The sequence below is a fragment of the Condylura cristata genome, unplaced genomic scaffold (assembly GCF_000260355.1).
Source record: "Condylura cristata isolate star-nosed mole 26May11 unplaced genomic scaffold, ConCri1.0 scaffold00027, whole genome shotgun sequence".
NCBI classification, from domain to species: Eukaryota; Metazoa; Chordata; class Mammalia; order Eulipotyphla; family Talpidae; genus Condylura; species Condylura cristata.
The window spans coordinates 21,518,125-21,533,972 of NW_004567128.1; positions in this window are offsets into that span (position 1 = coordinate 21,518,125).

Sequence of the window (15,848 nt, forward strand, 5' to 3'; positions counted from 1 at the left end):
AATGCATAGGCCATAGGTTACCTCTGACTTTGTCTTGCATGGGTAGTTTTCCTAATCCCCCCAGTTTCCCATGAGTCCTTCTGCTTTCTCTCTAACCCGAGTGGTGGGTGCCAGGGTGGATGAAACCCATTCAGGAAGGAAGGGCTTGCTGCTCCAGCTGCTGGCAATGGAATCAGCTTATTAGCTGGGATTGTCAGCCCTGGGGGCTGGTGTCTCACGTAAGCTTCTTCCTAATGCAACCTCCATCACTAGCTGATGTGAGAGTGGAGAGGCCTGGTCATCCCAGTCCAACTAGGGACCCCTCAGGGGGACATCTCCCAGCTCCAGGACTGCTCCAGCAGAGGACAAGACTGCCACTGGGCCTGCGACACAGATGAACTTCTCTGCCCACCACCCTGCCTTCCCCTCCCTCCACAAGGATCAGTTTCAAGGCCAGCCTTCATTTTCTCACCCTGTTCTTAAACTTCACCCTAGAGTTTGCTTCCTAGACCCAGCCCACAACAACCCCTGATTTCTTGGCTCTTGGACTTTGTCGCAATCCTTCACCAACCCCAACACCTTAACAACGCTCGCAACTAGCACCCAATGCAATTGACACTTGACATGAGTTTCCTGTGATGCTAATGGAAGCCTCTCGACTGAGCTCTCATTAGTGTTCTCTCTGGCCTTCTCCAAGTGGCCACAGGAAGGCAACTGTGGTAAACCGAGCCCTGAGTGAAAATCAGAAGACCTGGGCTCCCTACTCACCTTGGCCTCCAGCGTACTGTGTCACCTCAGACCAGCAGCCACTCAGTTTCTCCTGCTTTAAACACTTGAACCAGAAAGCAAAACCCACAATTTTGACTTTATAGGGCATTTTTGGTTTCTGACCTAATGATTGCCAATCTGTGGTCTATAGACTGAATCTGTTTTGATAAAGTTTTATTGGAACACAACCACATCCATTTGATTCAATATTAACTATGGCTGCTTTTGTGCTGTGACAGCAAACCTGAGTGGTCGTGACTGAGATGGGATCACCTGCAAAGCCTAAAGTAGCTGCTATCTAGGTCTTTGCGGGAAAGTTTGGTGATCTAAATAACTTAAGTGCTGCTGTATTTCTTGCCTCAAGATTTAGGACTGGAGTCTATCCAGCACTCACTAGGGGCAAAGCCCCATTGTAGACAGTGGGGATTCAGTAGTGAGCAAACCAGGTCAGCCCCTGTTTTCCCCAAGGCTAGGATCCAGTGGAGGAGATAGCTAATAAGAATATGTCAAGGGGCAATTAGTTTGATGGAGAAAATTAAAGTAGGGCTTGAGAGAGGGAGGGAGGAAGAGGAGGGGCCTGTTACTTTAAGTCAAGTGGTCCAGCAAGTGCCCTCTAATGAGGTTGTATGGGAGTTGAGACCCAAAGGAAGTGAGAGAACAAGCCATGCAGATATGAGGTAAAAGCATTCCAGGCAGAAGAACAGCCAGTGCAAAGGGCCTGAGGCAAGAACATAGCGGGTATGTCAGAGACATAAGGAAGCCAGTGTGCCTTCACAGGAGAGCAAGAGGGAGAGAAAGAAGAGGTGACACCAGTGTGTCACAGGGGGAAAGATCCCATTGTAAAGACTCTGGGTTATACTCTGAGAGAGATGTGGATTCTGAGGAAGATGTTAAACAGGGAGACGTGCTGACAGGCTGAAGGAGCTTCTGCTGCTATATGGGAAACACACTCTAGCCAACCTGGAGGAGCAGCAGAGAGGCTGATGCAGGTGAGAGAGCGGGGAAGGCCAGGGAAGGAGAGGTGGAGGCAGGTGTGCAGTCAGATTTTGGATGTGCTGAGTGTAGGGTCCATAGTCCGCATACTCGTTCCAGGAAGAGGGAGAGGCGTACCCACGCTTGTCCCTCCACTGCTTTTCCTCAAATAGGAATGCTGTGTTTTAAGTCATCTCGGGGCGGGCACAGGAGGACAGACTGGCCCTGGAAGCGCACCTTCAGAAGTGATCCATGTGATTGCTAGCGAGGGGGAGGGTTCTGGCCTTGCCAAAGGGGGGTGCACGGGTTAGTGGAGATGGCGGAAGTCGCCCTGCCAGCCCGCCTTTTGCACTCACAGCAGCATCGCCATAGTGTCCACAGTTGGTTCCAAGACTCCAAGACAAGCAGGCAAACAGGGGAGCCCTGCAATCAAAGCCAGAGAGCCCCACACACACCTTGACCGTCCTCCCATGACACCCTGGGTCAGAAGGTGGGATCTGTGCCCCCTCTTTTTTAATCTGAGCTCACCCCACTGCCTGGCTGGAGCCCATGAAATGCAGCCGAAGTGACGCAGCATGACATCCCAGGGCAAGTCAGAGAGGCCCTGCAAGTCCCACCTGAGTCTGGAATGCTCGCTCTGTGTGGTGTCAGCCCCAGCATGGCAAAGCTGAGCACCCTGAGGCCTCCATGCAGGGGCCTTGGGAGAGGCGCTCCCATGGGTGGTGTCAGCTGAGCGCCAGCCAACACCACATCCATACCAGCCCCACACAGGTACCACCTCAACACCCGGCCCGGTCGAATCTTCACATGACTCCAGCCTCAGCTGACATTAGAGTGTGGCAGCAGGAGAGATCCCCAGGGGGGCAACAGCTGAACCAAGTCCTTCCTGATTTCCTGGCCCAGAAAACCGTGACCAAAGTAAAACTTGGAAGTTTGGGAATAAGTGGTTGCACAGCAGTAATAATCGAAACACCGTTGACTTTGGAGTCCCGCTGCCAAGGACGTTTCGGTAGAGTGGAACTGGACACACAGTGCCTCTTCAGAGGGGGAAGATGTCACAAAGGCAGCACCATGCTGTTCTGAGCCTCTTTACTCCTCCAAGACAACCCCAGTTGAAAACGCTGGGCGAAGGGTTCCTTGGTATCATGCACCGTGAGAGCATTGCTTTCTTCAGTCAGCTTCTCTTCATGGGTGGTAGCATAAGAGAGGTGGGGATATGGGAGCGGAGGGCCCCACATGCCAGAAAATAACCCTCACGGGCTGAGCTGTGTCTGATGCAAAATGGAAAGTGGGGGGCCATGGAGTCTAACGAGGGAGAGATTTATGCCTCTTACTCTCCATCTGCAAAGCAAAACAAAAATAGCTGAAACGTCGGTTTTCTGCTTTATCGGCTCTGTGAATAAGCATATAAATTTCTATGACATTTCTGGAGGCTTGCTGAAGGGGAAAAAAGCCATCCCCCAGGACGCGGCCGGCAGCAGCGGCAGCATATGGTTTGCTGAGAGCGGAGGCAGAGCGCGTTGTGTGTCTGTGAGCACTGAAAAAGGTGACTTTGCGGGTAATTTCAGACTCAAGGCAGAGTTTTCACCTTTTTTTAAATTTTTCCTTTTTTTTTCATTAAAAAAAAAAAAGACTTGCCTAAGCCAAGGCAGCTGACATGGCCAATCATCCCTCGGCAGGGAAGTAGGCTCACACTGGCCACAGGGCAGCACAGGGAGGCTGGTGGTCAGGTCCCATGAGCCTCTGGGCCCCAGTCAGCCGAGGGATGTCATGCTCAGTCTTTGGAACAGGGAGACAGAACCCCAGTAACAGGTTCACATAGGAGAAAGGGAGAAACAGTCTACAGACATATGGAAATACCCAAACCACTGAAGAACAGAATAAGAGCTGCCTTTTGTCTTAACTCCAGTGATCTCTTCCACCAATGCAGACTCAAGCTGGAAGTTCAGCAAAGATAGATCCAGCCCCAGCAGGCAGAAACCAGCACTGATATCAAGAAGACAACAACCCAACAGGGAGAAAAGTCACACCTCTCCTGCCAGGAGGCAGAAAGTGCTTAGCCTGTGTGCAGTTTCATAGGGGTAGAGAAGACCAGGGCACTATTCAAGTTATTAAATACTTAAATTCTACAATTATATTCATTTTTATAGCTCAAGCCAAGCAAGACCTAGTCATATTTTTGGTTGTAATTATGCTTTTGCCTGATGCACTTTGATATATACTTTAATATATTGCTTTCTTATCAGTCATTTACACTTTAGTATAAATAAATAATCTTAGCTACTACCTGGAAAGTAAATTGTGTCAGGGACTATGGGTACCTGTGCTGTGGTAACATACATCTAAAGCGGTGTGAGCCTGTGTCCCTGAATCATATAGATCTATGTTATAGACCTATGTTACCTCAGTAAAAAACCCACAACTTTAAAAATAAATAAATAAATAAATAAAACATATGCAGGAAGAAGGAGAAAAATATAAGGGACCTGAGCTGGGGAGAGGGAGTCATGGCAAAGAATAGGCAAAGAGATTCAAGGAAAGAATAGAAGAACAGGTATCTTATAGGCTAACCCAACTGTAATCAGCTTCACGCAGAACCCCACCCCGAGCTAGGCTGCCTAGAGGGGGAAATGGCTCCTACTCTCTCTTCTCAAGAAAGAGGGTAGGAAAGGAGGCTTCACCCCATTTCTGCCTGAGTGCCGCACTGCAACCGCCAAGACCCAAGGCTCTGAGTAGTCACAGCGCAAAACATGAAGACATTTGCAGAATAAAGTGGAAACTTCTCATATTGGCATGCAAAGTGCACCACAACTTGACTTACAGCTTTTCCAGCCTTATCTCCTACAGCTTGTCCTCCCTTTCCTGGTTTTACCCATGTGCCCTGCTCTCGCTGTCCTCTCGCCAATATCTGAGTACTTCTTGTAACTCCCAGCCTCTCTCTTGACCCATGCAACCTGCTCTCCTTGAAATGCCCTTATTGCTACACTTCTTCCAAAGTCCAGATCAAATTAAGTTTTCCAAAAATCTTCCCACAGACTTCCTTCCTCTTCTTTCATTCTCCCTTAGCAGGCTGTTTGAAGGTGTCTTGTCACACTTTCCCTTAAGTTATAGTTTGGTTTCCCCCAAACGCAAAACCTGAGACAAGATTTAAATGCAGATGGTTTATTTGAGAACTGATCTCAGGACTGCCATGATAAATAGGGACAGTGAGACCAAAAAGGGAAGGAAGCCAATAGGAAATTTCTCCTTATAGTGATGAATATTGTACTTCAGGTTGACTGAGTCATAGGATGCCCAGGAATTGAAGGATTCAGAAACATTATTCTGAGTTCTTCTTGTAACTTCCAAGTTGTGTGCGCACACGTGTGTGTGTGTGTGTGTGTGTGTGTAAAGGTGTTTCTGGATGCAGTTAACATTTGAACCTGTAGACTGAGTAAAGCAGACTGCCCTCCCCAATTTGGGTGGGCCTCGTCCAATCAGTTGAATGCGTGAACCAAATGAAAAGCCTGAATAAGAAAGAACTCTTGCTGACTGAACTGGGACATGTGTCTTTTCCTGCTTTGGGACTTGAACTGAAGCATTGGCCCTTCTGGATCACAAGCCTGAGAGTTTTCAAACTGGAGTTTCTACCATCAGGTCTGGTTCTCCAGCCTTCACACTTGAACTGAAATTATACCACTTGCCAACTGAAGGCCTTGGGACTTCCCAGCCTCCATAATCACATGAGCTGATTCTGTGTAATGTCTATCTCTGTATCTTTCTCTATTGAGAAAGGGTCTCTTGCTTCCATTTCTCTGGAGATCCCTGACTCTACCTCCCACTGCAGTCAATCAGGGCTCAATCCCCTTGGAGAAACTCCGAGAAAGCATATGGCAAATGTCGCTGCATGTGCCTCCTGCAGGGGCTTTTATCCTCCAACCCCACCCCTCATTGGCCGCTCTGCATCCATCTTTCCCCAGGAAATCCCTCTGTCACCCTTACAAAGCCCTCAGCAGTAGAAGTGATAGACACAGGCTGTTGAGATGAGAGACAGTTAATGTGCTGGGTGGTTCAGCACGGCTGCCTGGATGTGCAAGAGGCAGGGCAGGGAAGGAACGGCACTTGCTGCATAGAATTAGGGATAGAGTAAATGTGTGTTTCTCTCCCTCTTGACTTCTTGAGAATCTCAAAACCAAGAATTCTTCCTCATCTTTGTATTCTCTTTGTAGCTTTACTCAACACAGGCTTATAAATGAGAAACACAATGCATAGATAACATTGGATGGAGTCATTGCCAGTGTCAGGAAAGGCACCTTTTACCCAGTGCTGAGCTGGGAATAGTGGGATGCCAGATCGTCAGTAGAAATTACAGAAGCTGAGCCAAATCCTTTGGACATTGCACATGACAAGACTGGGAGGTCTTGCCAGAACCTGGGTCAACAGAGAGGAGGGTTCTAGAATCTCTCATCCTCCACTGGCTCAGTTGTGGTCATTGCAGGATGGCAGCAAAGAACAGGTAGAATTTCAGAAAGCTCTTAGGATATGGACATTAGGCCATAGGCAAGTTGGGATCAGGTTGCTGTGGAGATTCTTTACGTGACTGGAGAGCTGGAGTATTTCCGGGACTGTCAAGATCTCCAGCCTCACTCTCACCAGCTCTTCCTGGTTTACTCCTCTCCAGCCATGCTGGTATCATGGATTCAACAACAACAACAAAAATACATCCACCTCTTAAGCCACAGAACCTGTGAAGGTAACTTTTTTTGGAAGAAAAGGTCTTTGCAGATGTATTGAGGTTAAAGACCATGAAATGAGCTCATCCTGGAGTATCTGAGTGGACCTGAATCCAATGACAAATGTCCTTATAAGAGACACTCAAGGGAGAGACACAAGAGAGAAAGAAAGTCAGGTGAGGTTGGAGGCAGAGACTAGAGTGATGCAGGCACAAGCCAAGGGGTGCCTGGGGCCACCAGAAGTAGGAAGAAGCCAGAAAGATCCTCCCCTAGAATGTTTAGAGGGCATGAAACCTTACCAACACCTTGACATCTTGACCACTGATATCTGGGACTTTGAGAACCTCGATCTCCTGTTGTACACCTCTCAGTCTTTTGTACTTCATTGCAACTCCCCTAGGAAACTATTACAACTGCTTTCTTTACTATTATTGTTTCTCACAGAAGTCACACACACACACACACACACACACACACACACACCTATCTGAAAGCTTGTTTTTGCTTTGTCCTCTATAGCTGATCTAGAATTGAAAATATTCTAAATCAATAACTGAAAAGCATCAAGTCACCCTAAGTGGTTTAATTCTGACCTTTTCGATGACTAGAGCTACTAGACATCTTTTCATAATTATTATGAAGTTGAATTTCTCCTTTTGAGAATTTCCTGACAAAGCCTAGTTCCATTTTAAATCTGTAATATCTTTTTTGATTAATTAAAAATCTTTTTATAGTCATTAAACTTTTACCTGCATGTAAGTTATAAATATTTCCAGTTGCTTGTGGCTTAACATTCTTTATAGTGGGTTTTGTCATGTAGAATTTTAATGTTCAGGTATTTATTTCTTTTGTGATGACTGTGTTATATGTTGTATTTACAAATAGCTGTGATAATGCTTGAAAACTGGAGTTATAAATCACATTTTCTAATGAATGTTTTGAAGAACAGTAAGTCCACACTTAATGTTGTCAATAAGTTTTTGGAAACTGGAACTTAAAGCAAAACAATGGATAACTAAACCAATTTTACCACAGACTTACTGATATAAATAAGAATTAAGTTTCTAAAGCATAGTTCTGATCACAAAACACCTCCAAACTTTTTTTTCCTGAAGACATTTCAACTATTATTCTCTCTGCCTGGAATGTTCTCCCTGACACCCATGTGGCATGCTTTCTCACCTCCTTCAGGACACCTCATACATCACATTCTTGTAAGGCCCCATTGAATGGCTGAGTATAATACAGCATGCTTACCCTGTTCTCTGCATTGCATTTTCTTTCTTGGCTTTCTTTTTCCAGAGCATTTATCACCTTCTAATGTACTATAAAATGGGCATATTTATTTTATTGTCTAATCTCTCCTCAACTTGAAATAAATTTCCACTCAAAGATCTGATGATTATTTTGTTCACAGTTGTTTTTACAACACTTCAGACAGTGTCCAGTTCATAGTAGACATTCAGTGAACATTTAGTAAATAAATGAATGATTTGAGTGCAGTAAGAATGTGAAGGAAAGAGATGATTCACATTCTGCAGTGCTTTAAACATAGCTGACAGCTCTTACCAGAGTTCTGTCTTTTGATACTCACAACAGCTCTGGGAGATGAAGTTGTTGCTTTATTTCCCAGAGAAGGAAGCTTAAAGAGACTAAATAATGTGCCCGGGGTCACAAACAGGTGGGAGTAAGATTCAAATTCAGACCTGTCTGACACAAAACCCTACCCTCTTTCCAATACACATGCAAGGTGCTGGGCTGGGAAACTGCCAAGAACATGGAATCTTAACATCGTGAGCTGAGCAGAGTTCACTATAAATCATTTTATACGTGTTTAATGGTCAATACTGTGAAGGTTGGTGTGTTTGCGTGTGTGTGTGTAGTGAAAATTCCATCCTGTTGACTATGATTTTTCCAAAATGGCTATTCCCCACGTTCTAAGGAAGTGAAATCTAAACTCATTCACTCAAAAAACCTTTGATCTACTTATTGTAGAACACACTGAGCTGCTCTCACATCCTTGGGCCACTCTGGAGACCACCTGTAGTTTGGTGTGGATAGTTCCAGAAAGGGCTTGCTATGCCAGGTATTCAACTCTCTGCCTCCAGGCTTTTGCTGTACTCAGCCCACCCCTCATGCAGTCCTCAGAAAGTGCTAGAACACCACAAGATGACCCTCAACCAATCAGGTGGGGAGCAGGAGTTGGTCACAGAAGAACCCCAGTTTCCTTGCCCCTCAGTGGAAGGCAAATATGAGATGTATTTCTCACAATCTTTCAAATGGTATACAGCAGGACAGAGCGCTTTGGCACACCAGGACCTCAGTAAAAATGCACCCCTCTATGGTGCTCCCTGGGATCTCTCCCCAAATAAGTGTGCACGCACATCTTTCTCAAGTTCTGCTCTGAGAGGATACAAACTAGGACACTCACAATGGTGCTAGGAGTTGGAGATTCAGTGCAGAGTGAGCTGTGGCGAGGTGCCCAGAGCCACAGAATGACAGTCCCACCAATCGAGGAATCTGGAAAATCAGCTCCCTCTGAAATGTGGCACTCCCTCTGGCAGTGCGTATCATCAACTCAATGAACTCTGGGGATATGCCACAGGGGTGACATATCACTAAGTCATTTTCTGAAAACACCTTCCGCATGCCGTTGACAAGCCAAGCAAGAAAGTCAAGCTCATCCAGCTGTTCTGATTCCTCACACCTATTCTGGATCCTGGAAAGTGTTTGATCATTCCTTTATCCCAGAAATATCTGTTGAGCATGCCATTGGGGGCTGGGAACAGTACCACAAGCCCAGCCAGGTCAACCCAGATTCCACACTGGGGACACCCTCTCGCCCTCTCATCTGATCACCGAAGTGTGACCCACAAGGCTACGACCTGTTACCACTGAAGCCGCAAAAGAGTGCACAGCACAGACCGCCCCCCCGCCAAGGCACAACCAGATGCAGCCCCGACACATTTGTAAGTGATAGTAGCCACCTGGCAAGAAGGGAAATGGGAGCAAGGTGTCTTCCTCGGACATGGAACAAGACAGAGCTCTGGAATGCTGGGTTTTAATACGAGGTCTCATTAGCTTCAAATTATACCATTACTGGTGTTAAACCAAACAGCTAGACAAACAAAAGATGGAAAATCTATCATCTGTGTTCCCCCAGAAGGCCCCAGAAAGAGCCAAGCCAATAAGCAAACTGCTTAGGTGCCCAGAACGATCCCCCGCTACGCAGTGCAAGGTGGCCGGCTGACGACACCTAAAAACCAAGCCTGGCTAACACTCCCTGCGACCCAGCAGCCTGACTCATCCACCCCCCCCCCCGCCCGTTTGGCTGAGCCTCTGAGGGACAGCAGGACCCCTCTGCCTGGCACATGGAGCTACAGACACTGCCAGCGTGGAGAGCAGGGAGTACTCCAAGCCCTTCAGTTTGGGCAGGGCAGCTTTAGTGCCAATCACAAGGTCAGTGCCAGCCAAGGGTTTGTTCTAGGCTTTTCCATTTAGCCTGCCCTGGGCTATAGGCAATTACCCAGGGAGCAAGGCCCTGTTCCCCCTTTCCTTCTTCCCTCCCTTCCTCCTGCAACCACATCCTCCAAAGAGGATCCAAACACTCCAGGGAAGTGTGACCATCCCATGCCCTCCCGTCTGACATGGCGCCCAGGAAGAGGCTGCCAGGAGCAGGCCTGAAATCTTCTCCTGGCTTCTTCCCAGCAGCCTGGCAGGCGCCTCCCTGCACGATTTGGACCATTTGACTTTCTTCTTGCAGAATCCCCAGTTTTTCTCCTTTTGTTTAATTCATCAGGAGCCAGTGGCAGGCGGAAGACTCTGGGATCAAAGGAAGAGGGAAAGGGCTCCCCGGAAGGCACATCAGGCCTCTCTGGGAGGGAAATATTTTCTAATTCAGGAAAGAAAAATCATGTCTTTTAGACAGTGATTAAAAATGGGCTAGTCTGTATCCCCCAGGATGGGGGAGGCGGAAAGTGAGGAGTTATTTATTTTTTTAAATGCCACCCAGGACAGAAAGGGGAAAGCCACACTCTGAAACTGAGTGTTGAGGCCCAGGAACGCAAGGCGCATGGGAGATTCAGGTCTCCTCCAAGGGGCTCCTGCAGCTTCAACTTTTCTAGCCCCTCTCCAGGGTTTTTCAGGGGGTCAAAGCAAAAGAAGTCAGTCATGTACTCACTAATTCACTGAAAAAACCCTCAGTGAGCAGCCACTAGGTGCCAGGCATGGGTCAAGGAAAAAAAAAAACAGATGCAGCGCATGCCCTCAACAGGCTTACCATCGACCCCTCTGATTTATAACTGTCGATCCTACAGGGGAGGGGGACAGAGAGGGATCAGAAGGAGGGAGAAATGAGGGGGCTATGGCGATAATGGGAGGGAGGGGGAGGAAGTAGACATTCTATAAAATGAACAAGAATATAAATAGATATATAAAAGTAAAGAAAAAAGAAATTTCACTCACCAAACACTCAAAAAAAAGAGGCTTACCATTGAACGGGCAGCTTGCCATTAGGCCAAGACTCAGCAATGAATATTTGAGTGATGGGAAACTCAAAGGTATCATGAGCCTGAACAAAGGAATGTGCCCCAGTCTGGGGGCTGAGGAAACTATTTCCCGGAGAAAGCCATTTCTGTGTTAAGGTCTGAAGGCTGTGCAGGATCTAACTGGGTACAGGAGGTGTCAAGAGCATTCTGGGCACCCCTTGGGGCCCCTGGTGTGATGGATGAAGGCAATGATCATCAATTCCGAAGGAAGAGCTCTCAGGAAGTGAGGGAGACACCTCCAGATCAAGTTCGCCTCCCCGCCCCCCACCCAGTGCACCTGGCTTTGATCAGCCTCTAGCTAACGACCCAATTTCCAGGGCGTACAGGTGACAGAGGAGCGTGGTATGACATTAAAAGGATGTAATCAGGACAAACCAGACTGAGAAACCCTACAAGACAAACAGCTTGATTTCCTTCAACAAATAAATTACAGGAAAAGAGTGAGGGAGAACGACGGAGAGAAAGAGAGAGCATTCTCACACCAAACTATCTGCTCTAAGATCCCAATTTAAGCCAACCATTAAAAAAATTAGGACAGTTATGAAGCAATTGGAGATCTCAACATTTACATGTGTGTTACTATCAAGAAATTGTTAAAACTTTTTGACATGACAATGGTATTTCAGGTTTTTTTTAAGTCTCTATCTTTTAGAGATAGATATCAAAATAGTTACATGGAAGATTCTGTAATGCTGCAATCTGCTTCAAAATAATGTAGAGCGGCCCGCAGCGAGAGGAACGGGTCCGGATAAGCCAGATTGATCGTGAGTTGATAATTGGTGCAGCTTGATGCTGGGCAGAGAGATTCGTTGTACTAGTCTTTTACTTCTTGTGTATGTTTGAAATCTCCAAAATTAAAAGTCGTTTTTGAGCCAGTCAGGACAGACTTTACGGCATACGCAAATACCCCCAAACAGGAGGAAGGTTCATATTTCAGGTCCCAAAGATGGGCGACTATTCCTAGGACCTGGAAGAAAGAATGTCACGGTGGGTCTGGAGAAGGGAGGAGCTCGGGAGTGTAGGGTCTTGCCTACTTGGGAGTTCTTTTGACTGACTGGGGTAAGACAAGCCCTTACAGCTGACAACAGCCTCAGGCCAGAAGAGGGTGGCTACAGGGGAAGGGAGATGCGCAGTCTAAGTACCTTTGAATGGTTGCTAAAGGGCCCTCCTAGGAGCCCAATCCCTCTGGGTAATTTCTAAACCTGGAGGCAAGTCTCAAAGCCAAATAAGCTAAACATAGTCTGGACTTGGAAAAGGAAAGCAAAGATGAGGAAATTTGTCATTTGCCGTGGCTGCCTTAACAAACTGCCACAAACCGGATATCTTAAAGCAAGAGAAATTGGTTCTCTGTGTGTTCTGGAGGCCAGAAATCTGAAATCAGGGTGTCAGAGGGCAATACTCTCTCTGAAAGCTCTAAGGAAGAACTTCCTGTGTCTTTTTGCCTCTAGTGTGTTGTCGGAACTCCCTGGCATTCCTCAACTTGTGGATGCATCGCTGTCATCTCTGCTCTATCTTGCGACGCCGTTCTTGGTCCTATTTGTCTCCAAATCTTCTTCACTTTACAAGGCCACCAGTCAACAGATTGAGAGGCCACCGAATCCCACACTACTTCCAAATAAAGTCACACTCACAGGTACTAGCAGTGAGGACTTCAACATAACTTTTGGGGCGACAAGTCAACTCACAGTGCACTGCTCATCAAGTGGACCCTGGAGCTGGGCCTGTGGGTCCATTGGATCTATCACAAGCCCCTTGGGGTCTCCATCTTCCTCAAAGGCATAGGTCCTGGGATGCTGAAATGTTGGGCTTGACCCTTAAAGTGATGTCACCAGGCAAAGATCATCCTCTGCTCCCAAGCCCCGTGACTTCCCAAGACTTCTTTGATTCATCTTCCACAAAGTTATTATAGACACACACACACACACACAGTCCTGGGGGGGTACTTGGAACAAAACCAAAATGGCTGACATCTCTTGTAGTTGCTTCCAATCTGCCCACCTTGGAGGTATAAGGGAAAATGACTTCTGTGTGACTGTGGCTCCAGCATCCTCCAGCCTTAGAGCCAGGAGGGCGAAGGAGAAAGGGGTAGAGCAGAATCTTAGTAGGATTGTTTAAAATGACCCCCTGGGTCAGTCCAGAGCTTCAAGTCCCTGAAGCTACAGGCTTTTTCATAGATCTCTTAATGGGCCTTTGGGAGGCTACAGCAGCATCTCCTGCGAGAAAGGTGCCTGACCTCAGGCAGACACTGCCTGGCCCTGGATGGGCTCTTTACCTCACAGCCATTTATTAGAGGTTCCTTTGCCCTCAGATGGAAGCCCTGGTCTTAGTTTGGGTTCCCCCAGCAGACATGGGAACAGAATTCCAGTGCAAGTCATTTCTGAGGGAGGGAACCCCAACAATCACCAGCAGGTGGGATGAAAGTGAGGTCAAGCAGTCAGCAGTAAATTCCAGGCTGTGCCCTGAGGAGGTGATTGCCATGGGCTTCTGGGTGCTTCCCACTGGGTCTCTGACAGACTAGAATGCACACTACAGAGTGTCCCACGCAAGGGAAGGAAAGTGGGGTCTCCCATAAACTCCCACCTGGTACTGGGCGAGGGGCTGCTCCCAAGGGCCTTAGCTCTCTGACACTTTGGGACTGCCCAGCCAGGACCCAGGCGCTGGAGACAGCACCCCGGGAAGGATGCCCTAGGCTTATAAGGGAAGCTTGTTAAGGGGCTATAGGGGAATCCAGGATGCTTGCCACGGCCCTCTTAACTGTCCCTTTTAGAGATAAACTGGGAGCCGGTCAGCATCGCCACCTGGGCTCATGCCCAGTGCCTGTGATTCATGAACCACTGAGGAACCATCCAAGGAGAGTTATTTAGTTTTTCTTTTTTTTTTTTTTAAGATTTATTTATTCATGCATACAAGAACTGGGGTACAAGGCAGAAGTGTGGGGGTGGGGTGTGAGAAGATTCACCAGAGACAGAGTGGGGAGCAGAACAGGCAGACTGACTGAAATACACTGCTGAGGGAAGCAGCGAGCGGGTCAGGAGAGGTCTGCTGTGCCCTGTGGATCAACTGCCTGGCCAGGGATCGAACTCGTGCTGCAGTGGCTGCAGACAGCTTCATAGTGCTGCACCCGCTGTGCCACCAGGGAGGGCCTCAGGCCAGTTATTTTCTATTCAGAAGAGCTCACTTTTGCTCTCTCCATCTCCCGCCCTCCTTCCTCTTCTGTGTCCCTGGCCCTCCTCTCTCCCCAGAAATAGCCTGACCTCTCAGAGGATGAAGGAGATCTGCCCAATCTGAGGTGCCCCGATCACTGTAAGGCTCAAGGATCCTGAGCTCTGCAAGGCTGCCTATGTCATTCTTTCTAGGCTCTGGTTAGGGTCCCGCCGCCTTCCCCTTACATTCATCTTAACCTTTTTTGGTGGGGGGTTGGGGTCCCATCAAGAGAGTCACGCTCTCCAAAGAATTCTGCTCACAGAAAACCCAGTGTCCTTTCTCTTCCCTCTTTTATACCCTCCTCTGGGTCTAAAGTCCTTTAACTGGTTCTTTGATACTGCCTTTGAAAAATCTGCATTTTGGTCTCCTGCTGGAATTTCTTAGCTATTGTCTTTGCCGCCTGAAGCAAAATGCACAGTTTAAAGTCCTAACCCCCAACTGGGCTCTGGAGGCAGCCAGCTAGCCTGCTCCTAATGCCCACCCACCCTGGGGTCCTCGAGGAAGGGGGGGGAGCCTGACCTCCTCCCACTCTGGGGCCACTTCTGACTTCTTTTTTTTTTATATTGAGATGACTTTGGCTTATAACTTGGTGTATGTTTTAGGGGTACAAGTTCACACCTCTTCAAATGTATCCTGCACACCCACCCACCACCACAATGCGAATAACCTTCCACCACACCACTATCAAAACAGCCAACTGCTGCTGCCTCGCTTAGCAGAATCAAATCTTTCAGGAGACCCACTCTTGGCCTGTCTTAAGCACACAGCAGCCAAACTCTCTGTCAGCCTCAGTCCAACTTCAAAGGGGCCAAGAATAAGAACAAACCTTATATTGGACTAAACGATACCCCTCCCCCCAAGTTATGTCTGCACATAACTCGCAAATGGGATCTTATTTGGGAAAAGGGTCTTTGCTGTTAAAGTAAGTCTCTTGAGCTGAGGTTGTGCTGGATTAGGGTGGGCCCAAAACCCAAGGACAAGTGGCCCTATTTATCAGGCTATGCCCTACAGGGTGAAGGCACCAAGCAGATGGAGACAGAGGCTGGAGAGATGCATCTTTAAGCCAAGGAACACCGAGAATTGCAACCGTCATCAGCAGCTAGGAGACAGGACGTTCCCTCAGAGGTTCCAGAAAGGCATGACCTTACTGACCCCTTAACTTCAGCATTCCAGCCACCCAAGCTGTGAGTGAATCCATTTTTGTTGTTCTAAGCCACCTGTTCTGGGGCACTTAGTTGGGCAGCCTGGGAAACTAATAAAAAACCAACCAGTGCCAACTCCAGCAACCCTACATCCTTTTTTCCCACCCGAATTCTCCTGGGGGGCTTCTTCTCCCCAGCCTGGCCCCCATTGCCCTAGGCAGATCACCACCAGCAAGAAGCCCACTGTGGCTCAACTGTCCTACCAACTCCACAGATGGGCCCCAGTCCACAGGGTGACTTGCCCTCCCTCCTCAGGACTGCCTGTGGATTCCATCCTTCAGCTTCCCCAGGATCCAGCAGTTTCCCTTTCCCTCATACTCCATCCCCTCTGGCTTCAGCCTTGGATCCTGTCCAGACATGCAAGGTTTGTTTGACTCTGCCAAGTGGCCAGAGGTCCACTGTCCATTCAAGCAATCAGCAGATACTCACCAGGGTCCTGCTGTGTGCTGGGCACAGTGCCAGGC